Below are 19538 nucleotides of genomic sequence, written 5' to 3' on the forward strand. Positions count from 1 at the left end.
ATTCCACTTGTGAATGAGATCATGTGATATTTGTCTTTCTCTGACTGGCTTATTTCACTTAGCATAGTACTCTCCAGGTCTACCCATGCTGTCTCAAATGATAAGAGATCCTTCTTCTTCTTCTTCTTCTTCTTCTTCTCCTTCTCCTCCTCCTCCTCCTCCTCCTCCTTCTCCTCCTCCTCCTCCTCCTCCTCCTCCTCCTCCTTCTTCTTCTTCTTCTTCTTTTTTAGTATGCCTTTATTGATTTCAGAGAGGAAGGGAGAGGGAGAGAGAGATAGAAACATGATGAGAAAGAGAATCATTGATCGGCTACCTCCTGCACGCCCCCCACTGGGGATCGAGCTTGCTACCCAGGCAGAGCCCTTGGCTAGAATTGAATCTGGGACCTTCAGTCCACAGACCAATGCTCTATCCACTGAGCCAAACCGACTAGGGAAAGAGATCCTTCTTTTTTACTGTTGCATAGTATTCCATTGTGTAAATGTACCACAATGTACTTTCCTTTTAATCAACTGATCTTCTGATGGGCACTTGGACTGTTTCCAAATCTTAGCTATTGTAAATTGTGCTGCTTTGAACATAGGGGTGCATATATTCTTTCTGATTGGTGTTTCTGGTTTCTTAGGATATATTCCTAGAAATGGGATCACTGGATCAAATGGAAGTTCCACTTTCAATTTTTTGAGGAAACTCCATACTGTTTTCTGTAATGGCTGCACCAGTCTGCATTCCCATCAGCAGTGTACTAGGGTTCCCTTTTTCCACAACACTTATTGTTTGTTGATGACAGCCATAAATACAGCATTCCCATGGGTGGGAGAATTAGTATTCCTATTTTACAGATGAGGAAATTGAGCAAGAAGGGCCAAGTAACTAGATCAAGGTTACATTTTCAGTGAGTAGAGCCAGGATTTGAACTTTATGTCACCGAAGAGCCTTGACTACCTTTCTGTACATCTGTACCCAGTACATCCATAACACACCACTGGTGGACAGTCTCAGCAAATGTCTCCCCACTCACTTCTCTTTGCCGTTAACCAATATAATCAAATTATAAAACCATAATATTATTTTGTATTCTGTTTTATAATTCTTCTGAAACTCCTAAAAGTCTAGATAAGAATTGTTAGGTATTAGGTCGCCTGGTATTCATGCCCAGAGACGGAGGGAATAAGATAGGATCCTCCACGGATTTAAAATGACAGAGATAGTGAAGAAAGAATCTCTCAATTATTAAAACATAGTCAAAGAATGTCAACTAGATATTTACCCCAAAATAGAAACTAATAACCATACCTGACCATTCTTTTCCTCCCCTTTAAGACGAGTGGGTCAAATCAGATGCTTTGAAAAATCTTGTCCAGTTTTCATATCCTGTTCCCAGTGCAGTTCACTTAATTCCTTACCCTGGCTTTTCACTACCACATTGTATCACCGTTAATCAAGTACAGTAGCCTGAAGTGCTTAAATCTTTAGCATTATTGCTGTTCTTTAGTTTCAGATGGAGGTCAGACATTAAGGGGGCTGGCTGGTATTTCAGTGTTTTCCTAAATGTAAAGGTCATTCCACCTAATTGATCCCACATGTGCAGTGTGCTCTAACTGGTAGGCGCTGTCTCTGGACACTGGGTTTTCATTAAGTAATGGCAGCACTGCATTCCTCAGCCCGCCTGTGCGATTCCCCGCAGAGACCGTGTGCAGAAGGGGAGTGGAGGAAGGAGAACCCCGCTAAGTGGACCTCTGACCATTGCGAACCTTATTGCTCTCCCAGAAAACGCGAGGTGAGGGTGATGACTCGTGCCTGCTCGATTTTCATGTAGTGATGAAAATCCGAGGGATGTAAGCATTCATGATTTTGTTTTTGTTCTGGGTGTGAGCTTGCTTTTAAAAATTAGTGTTGCTCTCAAATAGACATATGATCTAGGAACTGGGAAGCAGTGAATCATCATTAAGTGCTACTCTTAGAGCCAGATTAAAACCTGCATAAGCACTGCTTTATTAGAATCACGAACTATGCAACTCCCTGGAGCTTAGGGTCAGAAGATGGGAGTTTGAGTTTGAGCTCAACTCATTTGGGGCAAGCAATGACCCCTCAGACTCACGTGTACTGATTGGTAAAATGGGCCTAGTTGCAATGGTGTCTGCCCCTATGAACTGTCATGTCTTTTTCTTTTTTTAAATATATTTTCGTTGATTTCAAAGAGGAAGGGAGAGGGAGAGGGAGAGAATCATTGATTGGCTGCCTCCTGCACCCACCCCCCCCCCCCCCCACACACACACACACTGGGGATGAAGCCTGCAACCTGGGCATGTGCCCCGACTGGGAACAAAACTGTGAGCTCCTGGTTCATAGGTGGACGCTCAGCCACTGAGCCACACCAGCCAGGCTGTCATGTCTCTTTATTTAAGACTCTCTACGTGGTATGGGTTCCTGAGCCATATTTACAGCATGTGTGGGATTCCAAGTTATGGGTGGTTTCTCCTCCCAGCTGCCCACTTCTTTTTCATTCATCAGTCAGTGGTGAAAAACGGTGGGAAATTATTCATGTCCCATGTCTATGGGGACCGTGAGGACTTCAAGTGACTTTTTTTTTTTTAAAGCGGTTTGAGAAAGAGACAAACAAATGTAGTTAATAACAATAACAATGTTATTCCCGGAAGAAAAGTTCTAGCCTGCTATGACTTGTTTTGGAATTTGAAAACTTCCCAGAGGGCTGACTGCCCTGTATGTAACAGGGTTTCTTTTAGGCTCTGAAATTAAAAGAGACTGGGGTGGGAGGAGGAGGGCATTCGGGAAAGAAGCAATTGAGTTAAAGTTTCAAAATTGGTGAAGTGAAGCAATTTCCCATTCCTCCTAATGCAAAAAGCTCTCTGCATTTATTTATTTATTTTTCCATGCAATTCAGAAACCTGTTCTTTTCCTTGGGGGTGTCTGGAGTCCGGCGATGTCAGAGCCCCAGATCGAGGAGACCATTTCTTCATCCCCCCTTCCTTCCCTGACAACCTCTGGTGTGGGTTTACGTTGCTGGGTTGTTGAATATAGGCCCCAATTTATTACCATGATTCTTTCCCTCCAAGGAAAAGGACAAGCCACACAAGTCATTTAGCTAGAGGGTCATGAGTGGATTAATTGGTGGAACTTTCCTAGGTACTTCGTAAGCCTTTGGTGTCTCGAGCAACTTGGAGTCAGTAGATCCTCCCTGCTTTTGCTTGTTGGGTAGACCAGAAGAACAGCATGCGTTAGAGGTGGCTGTGTTTTTCAAGGACATCTTCAAAACTGGTCAGAAAAATAACTTGATTCTTATTAAATGGCATAAGATGGTGAGTGCAGGAAAGCGGAGCAGGGTGTGAATGGAAGACTGTTTCTCTGTCTCCCTTTTCATCTCTACAGACATTGCTATAGATCAAGGACACCTGAAAGTTGGCATCCTTGAGGGCAGCCCGTGTGACATCTAGACGGCACTCCATGTAGGCATTTCTAAAGTGTGCTATGTACTTTTTAATGCAACATTGTGAAGCCACTGGGTTCCTCTTGATTTCTCCAGGAAGTTTCGTCATCATGTGTTTGTGGGGTAACACTGTGAACACACTTTCACACAGTGCGATGATGAAATAGTTCTGTGTCATGGCGTTTGTCCAGAGCCTTAGGTTGGGATGAATTGAATTTTGACCTGATGTGGTCCAGTCTCGTGGATTCTCTCTGTCTTAGAGATTTTCTATTCTTCCTTTTAAAAAATACCTTTTAATACCTGTTCTCCTTATCATCATGGTTTAAGCCCAATTTCCTTCTCTCTGTTTTAAGTAAAGCAGATTTTATGTCATTTATAATATTGGCATGAGTATACAAACCTGTAAAAAGACTGTTTTTTGTTTTTTGTTTTTTTTTGTAATGGGGCTTAGCAAGTACTATAACCACCTGGTCTGTAACCTTACAATACTACCTCCCTATAAAAAGTCAAAATGGGTTCCTAAGACCCCTTCTTAATTAGGGCCCGGTGGTGAGCCGTGTTTCTCAGTTGTCATTCTGTATTGCTAATTGGCTCAGTGCTGTGGAATCTCACTGTCTCTGCTCTTGCTAGTGCTGCTTTATCACATCCATTCTCTATGTCAATGGATGTTGCACAATGCAGAATGAATTCTGGAAAGGAGAGGGGGATGAGTTTCTGAAAGATTATCTCCATTTATAATGTGAGCCGCCCTACTTTAGAATTCTACAATACTTAATAAGCCTGGTATTTAAAATCAAATCTCTTACATGGTCTAATTTTGTAGATAGATATTATTATCTCAGTGTCCTAATGTGAGGTAAGTTTGAAGGCTTTTTTTTTCTTTCTTTCTTTCCTGTTTCTGAAGGGGAGGTCCAGCTTATTTGCTGCAATGAAATAAAAAGTATTTTGGAGGAATCAGTTGACATTTAGCTTTCTGGTTTGAAATCCCTCTGACTGTTAAATATTTAATGGGCTGCAAAGCATTCTTAAAAATTAAATATGAATGAGTTTTAGAAAACCTTGCAGTGGTATAAAAAATTGAGACTCCCCTCCCACTCCCATCTTAATCGTGAGTGTCTGCCTAGAGAATCTTAATTATTTTTAATGAAGATGACGTTATATATTTGATCAGCATGGGGACACCCTAAATAATGGAGTTAATATAAATAATATCACAGCAGTGCCCTAACCAGTTTGGCTCAGTGGATAGAGCATCGGCCTGCGGACTGAAAGGTCCCGGGTTCGATTCTGGTCAAGGGCATGTACCTTGGTTGCGGGCACATCCGCAGCAGGAGGTGTGCAGGAGGAGGCAGCTGATCGATGTTTCTCTATCATCGATGTTTCTAACTCTCTATCCCTCTCCCTTCCTCTCTGTAAAAAATCAATAAAATATATATTAAAAAAATAATATCACAGCAGAGATTTACTTGGAATAAATTATTAGTTTCATCGCTGGAGACAAAACTCTGCCTCCTTTTTGTTGTTTTTTGTTTGTTTGTTTGTTTGTTTAAAGTTAAGAGTAAAGTCCTATGACCAGAGAAAATGCCTTTGTCAGAAAAAAAAATATTTCCTAGGTTTATGGCTTTAAATTCGTGCTTTATTTACTTTTGTAGACTCATGAGATTATAGAGTACTATAAACATTTTTGTGGGATCTCTGAAAAGCATTGTCATTGTTAATGTAAAAAAACCCCACATTATTACTATTGTTATTTTAGGAGTAACTTTACTGACATTGATTTTTGTAATCACATATGATTTTTTCTATTTAAAAATCTATATATATAAAAGCCTAAGTGATCGTTAAGACTGGAATGACCATTCAACTAGTCGCTATGACATGCACTGACCACCATGGGGCAGATGCTCAATGCAGGGGCTACCCCCTGGTGGTCAGTGCACTCCCACAGCCAACCTTCCACAGCCCCTCCCCACCTCCCCTCCCCTGGCCGGCTAGCCAACCTCCCACGGCCCTTCCCCCTGCCAGCCAGCCCCCAATAGGCCTTGATCACTGGCTAGGCTGAGGGACCCCACCCATGCACGAATTTGTATTTTAATAATTGGTGATATTCCCCTAATTAAACGACATGAGAATTAAATAGGAGACTCTTGAATTATTTTATAATGCTGACATCTGACATTAAAAAAAAAAAGTCATGCCTATATTTTCTTACCATATTTTCCTACCTTTCATTGGGTTATATTCTATTCTAGTTTCATGTTATCCTAAGTGTCAGTTATGAATTGGGAAAATGGAATTTGAATGTATGAGTTTATAGTCTTGGTGCTTACATTTGTAAGAGTATACATTGTATATGTTTCCAAAAAATGTTTTCAATTAAATTCCATGAAAATAAAATTTTTTGAGAAACCTCTTTGCTAAAAGAAACGGCTTCATGTCTGTACCCTATCTATTTGAAAGGATGGGGTAACTTTCAAGAAACTGTGCTCTGAATTTTTTCTGCCTTGGTAGTGACTGTGGAGAACATTGTCTCTCTCTCTCCTGTTTCTTTCCATTTGACGAGGTAAAACTAACACACTGAAAATGGAACCTATCATTGCTGGTCCCGTAATTACCCGGCTTTCAAACTTCTTTGGCATTTTTGATGTATCTCTCAATACCTTACAACCAATCAGCAACAGAGAGCTCAAAAATGCCCCGTGCTCATTTTCCTTATTTCGATTGCTGAGCCATCACCTTATTCTAGTCCCCCATGTCTGTCTGTCTGTCTGTCTGTCTGTCTCTCATTTATTACAATGACAGCAACAAAACTTATCATTTACTGATTACTTACCATGTACTCTCTACTCTGTTACTACATTTACATTGTGTTATAAATGCATTTATCTTAATACTAATAATAATCCTATGAAGTAGAAAACTGGATGCAGAGCTGGAGACTATTAGGGGTAAGGTAATGTGCCCTGGGCTACTACTCAGTAATTGACAGAGCGGGGATTTGAATCCACAACAGCCTTTGACCCTAGTGTCCATGCCCAACAGACACTATGTTATGTTTCAGTTTGCTAATAATAATAATGGTTCTTCTATCTATGGCTGACAAATTATTCTGCCACATGTCCAGTTCAGATCAATTCATTTCCTTGCTCTGTAACATTGCTTCAAAGGCTTATTATTTCCTTATTACTTTCAGGTCTTCACTGTTTTGCTTCTAGTTCCTCCATGATTTTATCCTGGTGGTTGTTTATGATTGATAAGGATTGACTAGCTAGAGTAAAAATAAAAAGGAAAATGAAAGATGTCTTTGAGACTAACATTGATAGGACCCTGTAATTAGAATCATTTGGTGTCTCCTGAAGTAGCACAGTGCCTGACAAGAAAAGAGTCAGGTGTCCTTTGTGGTTAATGCCTAATAGTACAGAACTCGTCCTTTCAAATTTAATATTATGTCTAACATTTTGCTTTGAGGTTTAAATAGAAAAACAATGGGTACTTCAGTGATGCTGCCTTGCATGTGAGCAATTTAGCATTACCTGGGGCCATTTGACTTTTCCCAGTCTTGCCTCCACAGTGAGTCTCAACATTCCTTCCTAGAGGTTTAAGAATAACAACTTTTATTTTTTTATTTTAAGTTTATTTACTGAAGAGAGAGAGAAGGGGTGGGGGGAAGAGAGAGAGAGAGAGAGAGAGAGAGAGAGAGAGAGAGAGAGAGAAAAGAACATCATTTACTTGTTCCAATTACTTATGCATTCATTGGTTGGTTCTTGTATATTACCTGACTAGGGTTTGAACCTGCAACCTTGGCATATGGGGACTATGCTCTAACCACTTAACTACCCAGCAAGGACGAGAATAGTGACTTTTAAATAAGTGAAAACTTACGTTTATGAACTGACATTTGAGAAGAAAATCAAAGCCATTGACAAGATCTTAGAATTCCCCGTGTACACATCTGTAAAAAAAAAGTTAATTGCAGAAAGACCAAGTTTAAAAATCATGAAGATATACAGTGAGATATACATTTAGCCTTACTTACCTGCCCAAGGTAAAGAGTGGTACAAGGCTTTTTCTGCCATTATTAATGGGTTGACTCCTGCCCTTGAACAGTTAATTGGAAAGAATGAGCTCACATGTGTGTCGCTATTCCATCCTCTTTTGTAAGAAGAATGAAGTAAAAATCAAATACGTCTCCCCTAAGCCTCATTCTCCATCAGAAATTTGTTTTAAAATAAAGCCTAAGGAAATCATATTAGCAATTAATTGTATATCACATACAGCTGGTTCTATAATCTGAGCAAGTCTGTTCATTGCATGGAGTGTTTCTCTGCTGCCTTAGTTGCTTAAACTTGGAATTAATCCATTGTGGACACAATGAAAAGCACCCGTATGTAATCTGAAAGTCATCCAGCTACAGGGAATCCAGTTCACTGCAGCCTAATACTATTCTACTGACACCAGACAAAATGTTCACCTGCCTGAATTGTTACAGCACTTATGGATTCTTCCGATGATCAATTAGGGTTGAAGAGACTGAGAAGGCAAGAATCCAGGCAAACATCTGGTTTGTCAGGAACTGAATCCCAGGACTCTAGCAAATATCTCTGCTTCTACTGTCCCCTTGCTTTTGCTTTTGTTAGTGACTTGTGGCCAATGTGGATGTACTAGTATATGCAGGGTGTAAAAATGCACATACATGCACAAGAGAAAAAGAGACAGAAAGAAAGACCGCCTTGAAGGATTTGTCTTAGGGAGGTAAACAAGGTCAACAAGAACATAAACTCTGGTAGAACTCAAGTATCTACAAACAGAAATGGGTTTAGAATGATTCTCAGCTTGTTAATTTGCTTGTGAATGATGCCTCTGTTGCTCAAGCAGGCTGAGCGGGTTCCTACACCAACTGGTTTGGTTGGTGATACTGCTCTCTGTGGCCAGAAGATCTTCCATGTCATGGTTTAGGTTAATGCCAGACTTGAAGACTGTTACCCAAACATTGCTTCAGTGAGACATATTAGAATTACACCATGTATTCACAAATAAGATGCCTACTAGAAGGGCTGGGGAATTCAAAGATGAATAAGAACCTGTCCTGTCTTCTAGAGATGCACAGGATGGGCCTGCAAGGGGAGGTGGTATAGATATGTAAACAAATCATTGCAATACATAGTGTTAAGTGTTAGAACAGTGGATGCTCTCATTGCATAGAGATCAGGAGGGACTTTCCAATGAGGTGAAAATTAAGAGAATCTTAATGACGAATTTTATCAGGTAACCTAGAAGCAAAGTGCATTCTGGGCAGGGGAAACCACTTCTTTGAATGATTCCCTGTGGTATAAATTCCCAGTGCGCTGTGTTTTTCTCTTGCTAGATGTACAGCTTGTGCCTCCCTCTTGAATTCATTAATTGAGTGGTTCTTGGCACTGGGACACTGTGGGAACAAAACAAAGTCCCTGGGCTCATGTAGCATTCATACCAATATGGGGAGACAGACAGCAACGAGTGAATTACAGGACATGTCAGATGTGACAAGAGCTGCTAGGGGTTGCTATTTGTATAAAGTGGCATTTAAGCCAAACCCTGGAGGCCATGAGGGAGTAAGTCTATCCAGAGCCTATGTATTTCAGAAAGGGAGCAGGGAGTGCAAAGGCCCTGTGGCTGGAAAGTGCTTATCAGGTCTGAGTAGCACTCACAGGTCAGTGTGTCTGGAGCAGATTGAGGGCAGGAGGAAGGTAAAAGGGTGCACATGTGATTAGGCTTTGAAACCAGGACAAGGACTTGAGCTTTTACTTTGAATTGGTTGGGAAGCTACTGGAGAGTTTTGGCCTGGAAATGACATGTGCCCCTGTCTCCGAGTCATCCTCTGAGTTCAAATCACAGCCCTGCCACTCACAAACTCTGATTTCTCTTCTATAAAATGAAGCTTATTCTTACCTTGGAAGGTTATGTAATGAGGAGTAAAGGAATAGTAGTAGCAGCAATAGTAGTAGTAGTAGTAGTAGTAGTAGTAGTAGTAGTAGTAGATAACAGGAAGAGGATTTGTTTTTGTTTATTGGTATCTTTTGTAGAGAGAGGCAGGGTGTGAATGAGAAACAGTGCAGCAGAGTGAGGGCACTTACTTGAGTCTGGGAGGTGGAGTTCTGAATAGAGCTCCAAAGGGAGGCTTTGCAGAGTGGGTTGCCTTAGGTGAGGAATAATGCAAATAGCCAGAGTTCAACCATGAATATTTATAGCAACGGGGCTTTCCGAGATGGAGAGCAGTCCAGCCCACTCCAGCTAGTTTTGAAGCCGTGTATCAACAATAAAGAAATGCCAAACAGTTTCCAACACTGTTTTACTGTAGATATCTTCATTTAAAAATGAACTCAGCACAAAAATGCAGTATAATTGGAGTCAATTTCACTATTTATTTTTAAAGAATTAATTTACAGAATACTATATATGCATGGTTTGTTCTATTAGTGGGATACAAATTCAAAGTTCTTGATAGGTGGCTTTTTCTTTCCACTATCATTTTATCTCTGTGGATAAAGTCTCATTGATTGAGAAAATCAAAAGTATAAGTTTAAGTCTCTTGATGAATATGAATTTCAGGCAAAAAAAAAAAAACAAAACAAAACAAAAAATAACAACAACCAACCAACCCCCCAGCCCATCCTCCTGCTGTCTCCATCAGGCCTTCGTTTTTATTCCCTGTTGGATGCAGAGACTCAGGCTCCAGGTAACTGTGTTGTGTTTGGGTCCCTGCCTCACTCTGGCAACTGCCTACAACTTCTACAGCATCTGCTTACACCCCCCTCTTCTCCTCTGCACTGTCAGTTCTTCAAGGCGAGGACTGTCTTTTTTTTTTTTTTTTTTAATGTATTTTATTGATTTTTTACGGAAAGGAAGGGAGGGGGATAGAGAGTTAGAAACATCGAGCAGCTGCCTCCTGCACACCTCCTACTGGGGATATGCCTGCAACCAAGGTACATGCCCTTGACAAGAATCGAACCTTGGACATTTCAGTCCGCAGGTTGACGCTCTATCCACTGAGCCGAAACCAGTTAGAGCGGGAGGACTGTCTTAGCGTCATGTCCCCCAGAGCCAGGTCAGCACTGACCCGTCGTCTGTGCACAGTTACACAACTGAGCTGGGCCAGGACGGGAAGGTGAACATTCCCAGAACATGCAGCTGGAGAAGGCTAAGGCTAGGACAAAAGGAAGCTCAGCAGCCGGTCCAGCCACTGGAATGCCCAAGAGAATCTGATCCCAGGTTCAAGCCATGGCCCCCAGGGACGCCTAGAGTAGTGGGAAGAGCAACCCCACCCTGCCAGGGATGGATGTGTGACTTTGAAGGAAGTTGCTTCATCATGGTGAGCCTTCGCTTCCCCAGGTGTAAACCAGGGAGACTCAGGCACACCTTTCCAGTGGTGGGAAGGCAGAGGCTTGGCAGATCCAAGAGCTTATTCCTGCCTGCCTTCCTCTTGTCCTCTCAGGAAGCCCCACCCAAAGCTATTTCATCTCCAATTCTAAACACGGTGCTGCAGGTGGAGAGCTATTAGTACCTGGAGATTTGGAAAATGCCCCTCCCCGCCCTAAGTAGCCAGCAGTAGTGGGTACTTCTCTTTTCCTCTCCTTTCCTCTTTTTCTGAATTTCTTTTCTTTTAAAGAAATTTCTTTTAGCCAGACCATACTTTAAATGATACTTAATGGAAATTTGGATTTATACAGAAATTCAATATAGGGAACTGTCACCGGTGTATATCAAGGAGACTCACAGAAGTGTTATGATGTGAAAGATTCCCTGGTGCAGGACTTCTATAAGAACAACCTCAGTAATTCTTATGCCGCCTGGCCTCCCCAAGGCTGATGGACTCATCATCTATGGAGGCGGGGGTCACCCTTCCTCAGGGCCTCCCACCAGGCCCCAGGCATCTGAATTTTATAACAAGCAAACCAGGATTTGTTTGTACCTCTCACATTTGATAGTCACTACTTTAGCAACAGAAATCCATTTTATAGAACCTAATTGAGTACCTACTATGTGCTTTCCATCATAATCCTCACATAGATAGTAACTAAGTCCTTACTGCTGTGATCATAAGGTAGATGTTATTGAGATATAGTTTGCATCCCATAAAGTCACCCATTGAAAGTGTATAATTCAATGGTTTTTAGTATATTTCCAGAGTTGTGCAACCATCACCATAACCTAAGTTTAGAACATATTCACCATCTCAAAAAGAAACCTTATACCCACTAGTAGTCATTATCACGCCCATTCTTAGAGATGGGAGCATGGAGGCTCCGGACATTTGAACAACATGCCTCCCACCCCACAGTAAGTAGTAGAGCTGGGGGCCATAGTCCAACTTCCTTCCTTCCAAAAGCCATGCTCTTTCCACTATACCATGCTCCCTTCCAGAAACTCAAGCCAAATTAAATATTTACTCACTGGGGAGAAGAATTTGATGTTTGGTTTTATCCTTGTTCAGTAGTTTTAGATAATATACTTTCCCTTCCTGTTCCAACTGGAATTGTAGGCGAAATAAATGGGGCTTAGTTTTTAGTTCAGTATCCAGTGCAGCCAGATTTTTAAAATTACATGAACAATCAGCATGCTAAAAAGGATAATTAATAGTGGGAGACAGAAAGCTGGGACAATCCAGTGTTTGATTCTGTCCCCGATTGTTGACCTACCACATTCCTTGTTTGAGACTTGGTTCTTCTTCTGTCAAATAAGGAAGTTGTACCAAATCTTTTATATATTTATTAAGCATTTATTGGACACGTGATGGTATTGCACTGGATGTTACTAGTATATATTCAGAGAAAGCGATAAGAATTTATCTTTTATTTTTGTTAATCCTCACCCGAGGATATTTTCCATTGATGTTTAGAGAGAGTGGAAGGGAGGAGGAGAGACAGAGAGAGAAACAACTCTGTGAGAGAGACACATCGATCAGTCACCTGCTAGGGCCGGCAGTCGAGCCTGAACCAAGCTCCGTGCTCTTGACCAGAATCAAACCTGGGACCCTTCCATTCAAGGACCAACACTCTATCTGATGAGCAAAACCGGCTAGGCCAGTGGTCGGCAAACTGCGGCTCGCGAGCCACATGCGGCTCGCGAGCCGCGGTTTGCCGCTCTGTTGACTAATAAGTTTGCCGACCACTGGGCTAGGCAAATAAGAATTTTCGTGCCAGCTGTGCTTAATTGGGCAAAAACAATATGCCAGGCACCGTCCTAGCCTGTCATCCCATTCAATTAGCACTTTGTTTTGTCTCTGTGGAGTGGGAGGTATTTTGCTTAAATTCCCACGAGAAAACATAGGCTCAGAAGGTTTAAATAACTTGCCATGCAGTGAGATAGCTGAGGTCTGGATGATCCAAAGCCCAGAACATAGTCCCCACCCTCCTCTCCAGGTGAGCGGGAGTTGTCCTGACCTCTGTGAGGTCGCTACTCATGTTTATAAACAAATACTTGCAATACAATGTTGAAAGTAAATATTTAATGACAGCACTAAAGGGGGTGTCACCTTTCTGCCTCTGGGTAGGTCTGGGAAGGAGTTGGAGGTAGAGCTGGTACTTGCATTTCCCCTCTCCTGCAGGATCTATTGCTCAGGATGTGCAGGTTGAGTTTTTAGGACTGCTTGCTTACCCTCCGGGTCTGGCAGTGCTCTGCAGGAGGTAAGGAGCCCTGGGTATTGAGCAATACCTGATTGGGAGGCACCAGCTAGTGCCTCTGCAACCTATTTTCCAACCTCAGTGTACTTCTTTGGCCTTGGCATGTTTATAAAGCCTTGAGCTCAAGTAAACTGGAGATTTGGGCTGTGCTCAGCCAGGTGTTCCCCACCAGGTCCTATCACTAATCAAGGGGGAAAGTCACTTTCTCAAGGACCCACCTTGCATGTGGGTTTCTAAAGAAACTTGAAGAAGTCAGTTTGTTGAGACTGGGAGCCAAGCTTGCAAAGGCGCTGGGAACTAATGTGAAAGCCATTTCCTGGAAATACAGACTTTTTAATAGGTCTTGTCACTTTGGAAAGCTTCAGAAATGCTGACTTGGAAAAGTTCCTGGCATTCGGATGGGGACACGGATAATCTCAAATGACTTTTTATTCCTGGGAATAGTTGTTCTTTTTGAAGGAGTTTTAAAAGCGACTGCATCTTGAGCTCTTACTGTGCATTAGGAATAAGTGCTGTACATGGACTGGGCTTCACAAAATTCCCAGGAGAGGCCTTTTATCAACACCTCGGTTTTACAAATCAGGAAATGGGCACATCTCATCTTTCCAAGGGAACAACAGGAGTTTTTAAAACTCCCCTCGCACATGCCTAATTTGGTGTTTTGTTTGTTTGTTTAGCCCTAAAAACTTGAAGACAAATTTTAACCAGCACTTATTTATTTATTAAAACTATATTGTGCATCTGAGCCCAGAGAGCCACCATTTATCAAGATGTGAATTAATGATTACTGTTGAGACTCCTGGCATGTCTTGCTGGAGCCTCTTGTTACTATGGCTGGACTTGTTACCATGGCATTTGACGCACGTGACAAGCACCCTGCCTGTGAGAGCCTGAAAAACAATAGCCAGGAGGACCTGAGAGGCTTTTATGCATCCATATTAGTATCACGTTTATTCCACGAAAGGCTAACTGCTTTGATTTATGTCTTAAATGTCCACGTTTAAACTCACCATTCTCCAAATTGGCTTTCTCTCTCTGTTTAAATTTTCATCTTAAAAAAAATGTATCCCTTCAACACTTGGCCACTCACTCCTCCTGCAACAAGTTTGACAGATAAGCTTATAACATTTTTTAAAAAACAGTTTAATTCAGATTATATTAGCAAGTATAAAGTGTTTGAAATATCCAGCCATATGGCAGGAAGACCCAGCATTAGTGGCGTCTCACAAGTCCAACAATTGGTATTTCTACGAAATAATAGCACAATAATAGAGTGGAAATTTTAAGATCACTGAGTTTTTGTATAATCTAGCCCAGTTTTCCATTTTATAGGTGAAGGAAACTAGGCCTAGGGAAGCTAAATGACTTCACCCAGGCAGAGAGCTAGTTTGTAGAATTGCAATTGACACTGTTTAATTTTGTGATAAGTTTTGATTTATAGTGTCTTTTACTTAATGATTATACTAAAAAAAAAGGGATCTCTTTAAATTTAAAGACATACTAGAAATTGCATTTATAAAAATTCTCTCTATTTGGATATGGGAGCAATGAACATTTCATTTGAAAAACATCCAAACAACTTCACAGTAGCATATTTTAAAATGTCAAAAACTAGCCTTCATTTCAGAATGCAACATCGCAACTGTGCTTTAACCCATGGCAGTTGTTTTTCATTAAACTATTACTAAATTATTTTTTTAACAATTATTTCTCAGTCTCAATTCATAACGTCGGTCTAGCGCTATAGGGATTTAGCAAAATTGAATGAACAGCCCCTTAGAGGATTTTATAATTTTACAGAGGAGATAATTCAAGGTCCTTGGAGTGTCAAACTGGAAGCTGTTGCAGTTCATTTGGTTCTTAGAGTTGTCACCCACCCTTGGGATGGTAACTGTTTCTAAGTGGAGGGACAGTTTTAGGACAGTGGGTGCATGGTTCTGAGCATGTGGAATACAAACCTTCATAAAACACATCAGCTAAAAATTTATTTTGGGGGGAATATACATTTATTCATGAACTCATCCTTTATAATAAAAGGCTAACATGCAAATAGACCGAATGGTGGAACAACTGGAACAACTGGTTGCTATGACATGCACTGACCACCAGGGGGCGTGTGCGGATGGTGGAGCAGGTGAGTGGGGGCACCAGACCAAGGTGGGGCGCCCGTCACTGTCATCAGGGTGAGCCTCTGGTCGTTACTGAAAGTTCTTTGCTCCCACGCGCCTTGGTCCCACCTGGCACTCGCACCTGCTGGCGGCGCCAGCCCCGCTCGCACCCGCTGCTGGCTCTGGAGCCGCTGCTTGCACCCGCTGCCAGCACTGGCCCCGCTCACACCCACTGCCGGCTCTGGAGCCGCTGCTTGCACCCACTGCCAGCACTGGCCCCACTCGCACCCACAGCCTATGCCAGAACCGCCCCTCGCACCTGCTGCTGGTGCCCAGCGCCGGTCCCCAGCGCCGGTCCCGATCACTTGGCGCCATCAGTGGGTGTGAGCGGCGGCGGCTGACCCTGATCGCCCTGAGGGCTTCTCCACCTCCCCCTGCTCCTGAGGGGTGATCGGGGCAGCAGCCACTGCTCGCACCCACTGCTGGCACCGGCCCCAATGGCTCCACGCCATCAGTGGGTGTGAGTGGGGCCAGCACCATCAGCGTGTGGGAGTGGTGGCAGTGGGAGCGGTGCTGCAGGCAGACAGGGGACCAGGGGCCACGGCGGGAGGGGCTGGGCGGGGGCGCAGAGGATGGGCTGAGACCCTCCCCTGTGCTTACCACAGCCTAGTGGCCCACAGTTCCGTTTAAGGTGCACGAATTTGTACATTGGGCCCCTTAAAAAATATTTACTAAGTGCCTACCTTATGAATAAAATCCAACTCTTCTTCCTGGCTTGAAATACCTCCATAGTCTAGCCTCATCATTTTTATTCCATTTCGTTCCATTTTATTTCCAAAAGCTTCTCTTGAAACTGACTTTGCATTATAATAATTGACTTGGGGGTCTTTCTCTGGAATGTGAGCTTTTCCTAGAAGAAGCAATGTCCTCAGCTTTGAACACCCCTCCTAGTATATGGCCTAGTGCTTAGTAAGTCCTTTATAAGCGTTTTCTTGAGGCCTAGGGACTTAGAATATAGGGTGCACACAGACAGGGGTTTTGTTAGTTATGCTCATTCTTGTATCTCTGTCATCCAGAACAGGGCTTGGTTGAAAGTGCGAAGTACAGACCCTCTCCGTGAAGGCTCCGAAATGCTCTTCCCCAAGCTCTTTTTCTCTTGTTCTATTTAAATCTGACCTCGAAGTCGAGCCCAAGTCCCATCTCTTCGGAGTGGTCGCTCTCTCTTCCTGCCCACTCCCATCTCCGCACGCACCGGAGCCTCTGCCAAGCCCAGCGTTCACACCGAGTTCCGTATTGCGTTGTTCATATTCCTTCTTACTTTGTAATTCTCAATTTCTTCTCCCAACTAGAATCAGCTTCTTAAGAATATGGGGCCATCTTTTACATGGTTTCCGACGCCTTCAGAAAGGACGTGATTGGTTGACTGAGTTGTTAATGAAACATTGTTGCTTAGGTCTGGAAGGGTATGCATTTCAGGGTTTCCAGCTCCCTTTGTCTTGAGTGGGTGGGTGGGTTCCCAAAGACCTGAGCATTTGTGTGGTTTTGGGCGCCCACAGAACACTAAACATTGAAAGGCTTGTACACATAAAGTGTACCCCACCCCGAAAATAAACACACAGCCATTAAATAACTATCTTTCTTTTCTTTCAAGGTGAAACAAACAAACAAAAAGAAGCCTTCCTTAATGGAGATCTTGGGGGAGGGGAGTGGGAGAATTAGGAGTTAGGGGAGTGGAAATTTGGCACCATCTGCAAAGCATTTGGGCAACTCAACTTTCCATTTCTGAGAGGTTGCCATGTGCATTGTCATGAATATTACTTATAGTCAAGTTACATTGGCTAAAGGCTGGATCTTTCCAACATGTGGAACTGATTTACTCGCCTTTCCCCCTTTTACCCCCTTTGAAAGCCAAAACAACAACGATGAAAAAGAAAAAAAAAAAAAGTCCAATAACCCTCCTGAAGCTTTATTGAATTTAGAGAAGGGTTTCTGTCTTGTTTTGCCTGTCTTTGTTCTCTGGCTTCAGTTACCCACCACTGTCCTGGTTTTGAATGCTACAACAGGAAATCTAGTGATCAAGACTAGAAACTTTGCTCGCTGAGATTATTGCTTTAGATTTTCCCTGCTAATTTAAGACTGCAAGCTACTCCTTTTTGCTGGTAATTTCTTTTGAGGGGTAGAGTGGACCCAAACAGGCAGCCCTTTGTAAAGGTGACACTTGTCACTGACTCGTGGCTCTCCCACATGCTTTCTTACTATTCAGAGTTCGTGTTGGTTTGAAGGGTGTTAAGTTAAATGTCATCAGACTAAGGAATTAATAATTTGATTCTTTTGTGAGTCTGAAGTATCTGCAAGGCTGTGTGTGTATGTTTAGAGCCAGTAGAGGACAGGGAAGGAAAACAGGGTGAAGAAGGGAACATTTTTTATCTTAAAGAGAAAGGACACCTTCCTCCATTTTTTTGCTACCTGGTTGAGTAGCCAACCACAATAATGATCTGAATGATTTAATGCCTAGATTAATGGGTACACAAATGCTTGTTTATGCTCACTGTGTACAATGCACTGTGGTAAGAATTCATGGCATAGTCAAAGTTAGGACCTAGAAATCCAAAAGAGTGGAAGGAAATAAAGTAAAATGTCAACAGTAGTTGGTTTTTACTGAGTGGTCAGACAACAGCTTTTTTTTTCTCTTCTTCCTTTACATATTTTCCAGGTGTTGTTTTTTTTTTTACAGTGAACATACTATTTAAATTGTAGCAGAAACCATCTTTGCTACAGAAGTCCAGAAAAGGGAGAGATTACCATTGGTGGGAGGTTAAGAATGAAGTGGGGCCCTAACCGGTTTGGCTCAGTGGATAGAGCGTCGGCCTGCGGACTCAAGGGTCCCAGGTTCGATTCTGGTCAAGGGCATGTACCTTGGTTGCGGGCACATCCCCAGTAGGAGGTGTGCAGGAGGCAGCTGATCGATGTTTCTCTCTCATCGATGTTTCTAACTCTCTATCCCTCTCCCTTCCTCTCTGTAAAAAAATCAATAAAATATATTAAAAAAAAAAAGAATGAAGTGGGACTGAAGTTGGTAAGTGTCTATACAGATAATATTTGTTCTCCCCATTCCTCCATCAGAGAATAACTGTCATTAAGAGGATAGTCTTTAAAGATGAACTAGAAGAGAACAATCATAGAATAACTATCGAGGCTGTTTGGATAACTATCACAATGCTATGTGAAATACATTCATACTGTTTTTAGTGCACTCTGTATAAATTCTTCACATTTATGAGGTTGAGTTAATACACGTAAAGTACCTAGTGCTGGATAGGGAGCACTATATAAACAATAGCCATTACCATTTTTATATATAGCAACCTTAAACCAGAACAAGGAAGTCTGTTAGACCAGGACACGGGCACCCAGTGTACCATTTGCACAAGGTCGTCTATTGTGTACTGATTAGTTTTGTTTTAAATTCCCAATCTGGGCCTCTTCCTCTGCCGTGATTTTCAGCACCTAAGCATTTCCCTTTGTCATGAACCTGGAATAGCCTTGTTTCTTGCAAGTCACTGTGGTTTTCAAGACCCAACCTCTCTCGTGGGGATCATGCAGAGAAGCCCTTGGGTTTGTTTTTTCCTCTGAAAGTTCTGCAGGTGGGGATCTAGTGCAGATGGTTTTTTGTAGAGTATAGCTGTAACCCTAAATGTATGCCCCCTTTTTTGAGTGTGCCAACTCTGAAAAATGTTTGTCATTCTGCATTGTGCAGGAAGTACATGCTCTATTTTGAGATTGAGGTGGGGCGATGGGGAAGAAAGAAAATATGTTTTGCATTCCTTAGTCATGGGCAAGCCCTGTTATTATTTTGGTCACTTTTTAGCTTTTACATAAGTTTTCTCTGTTACGTTGTGTTCACATTGAAGATAATACATAAACTTGGAAGTAAGACCAATTTTGCATCTGACTTGGCCACTTACTAATGGTCAGCTTTGGACAAGTTAATCCCCTCAGAATCTCAGTTTCCTCCTCTGCAACATGAAGACAAAGTAACTACTATCAAAGGATGTTGTGAATATTAAATGAGATAATGTGTTATAAAGCATCTGAATCCATCCTGGGCCCTTGATAATAATATACATGGTAACATTATTATTTGTAATGCAATCCCCTCTCCCCCCACACATAGATAACTAGAACAATACTTGTATATGAAAATGCTTTTAAAATATTAGCAATGAAAATAATTATTATAATAGCTGTGCAATATTTTCTTGATTGAATAAAGAATAATTTAATCAGTCCCCTATTGCTGTGGTTGGACATTTTAGGTTATTT

The 19538-nt window shown here is 42.1% G+C and overlaps 1 protein-coding gene across 1 annotated transcript in view; it reads left to right on the forward strand.

Moving 5' to 3' along the window:
- CACHD1 (cache domain containing 1) overlaps positions 1–19538 on the forward strand; it is a 244434-nt gene that overhangs the window by 61865 nt on the left and 163031 nt on the right. The gene's annotated exons all lie outside the window — the stretch shown is intronic.

This window comes from Plecotus auritus (genome assembly GCF_963455305.1).
Source record: "Plecotus auritus genome assembly, chromosome: 2".
NCBI classification, from domain to species: Eukaryota; Metazoa; Chordata; class Mammalia; order Chiroptera; family Vespertilionidae; genus Plecotus; species Plecotus auritus.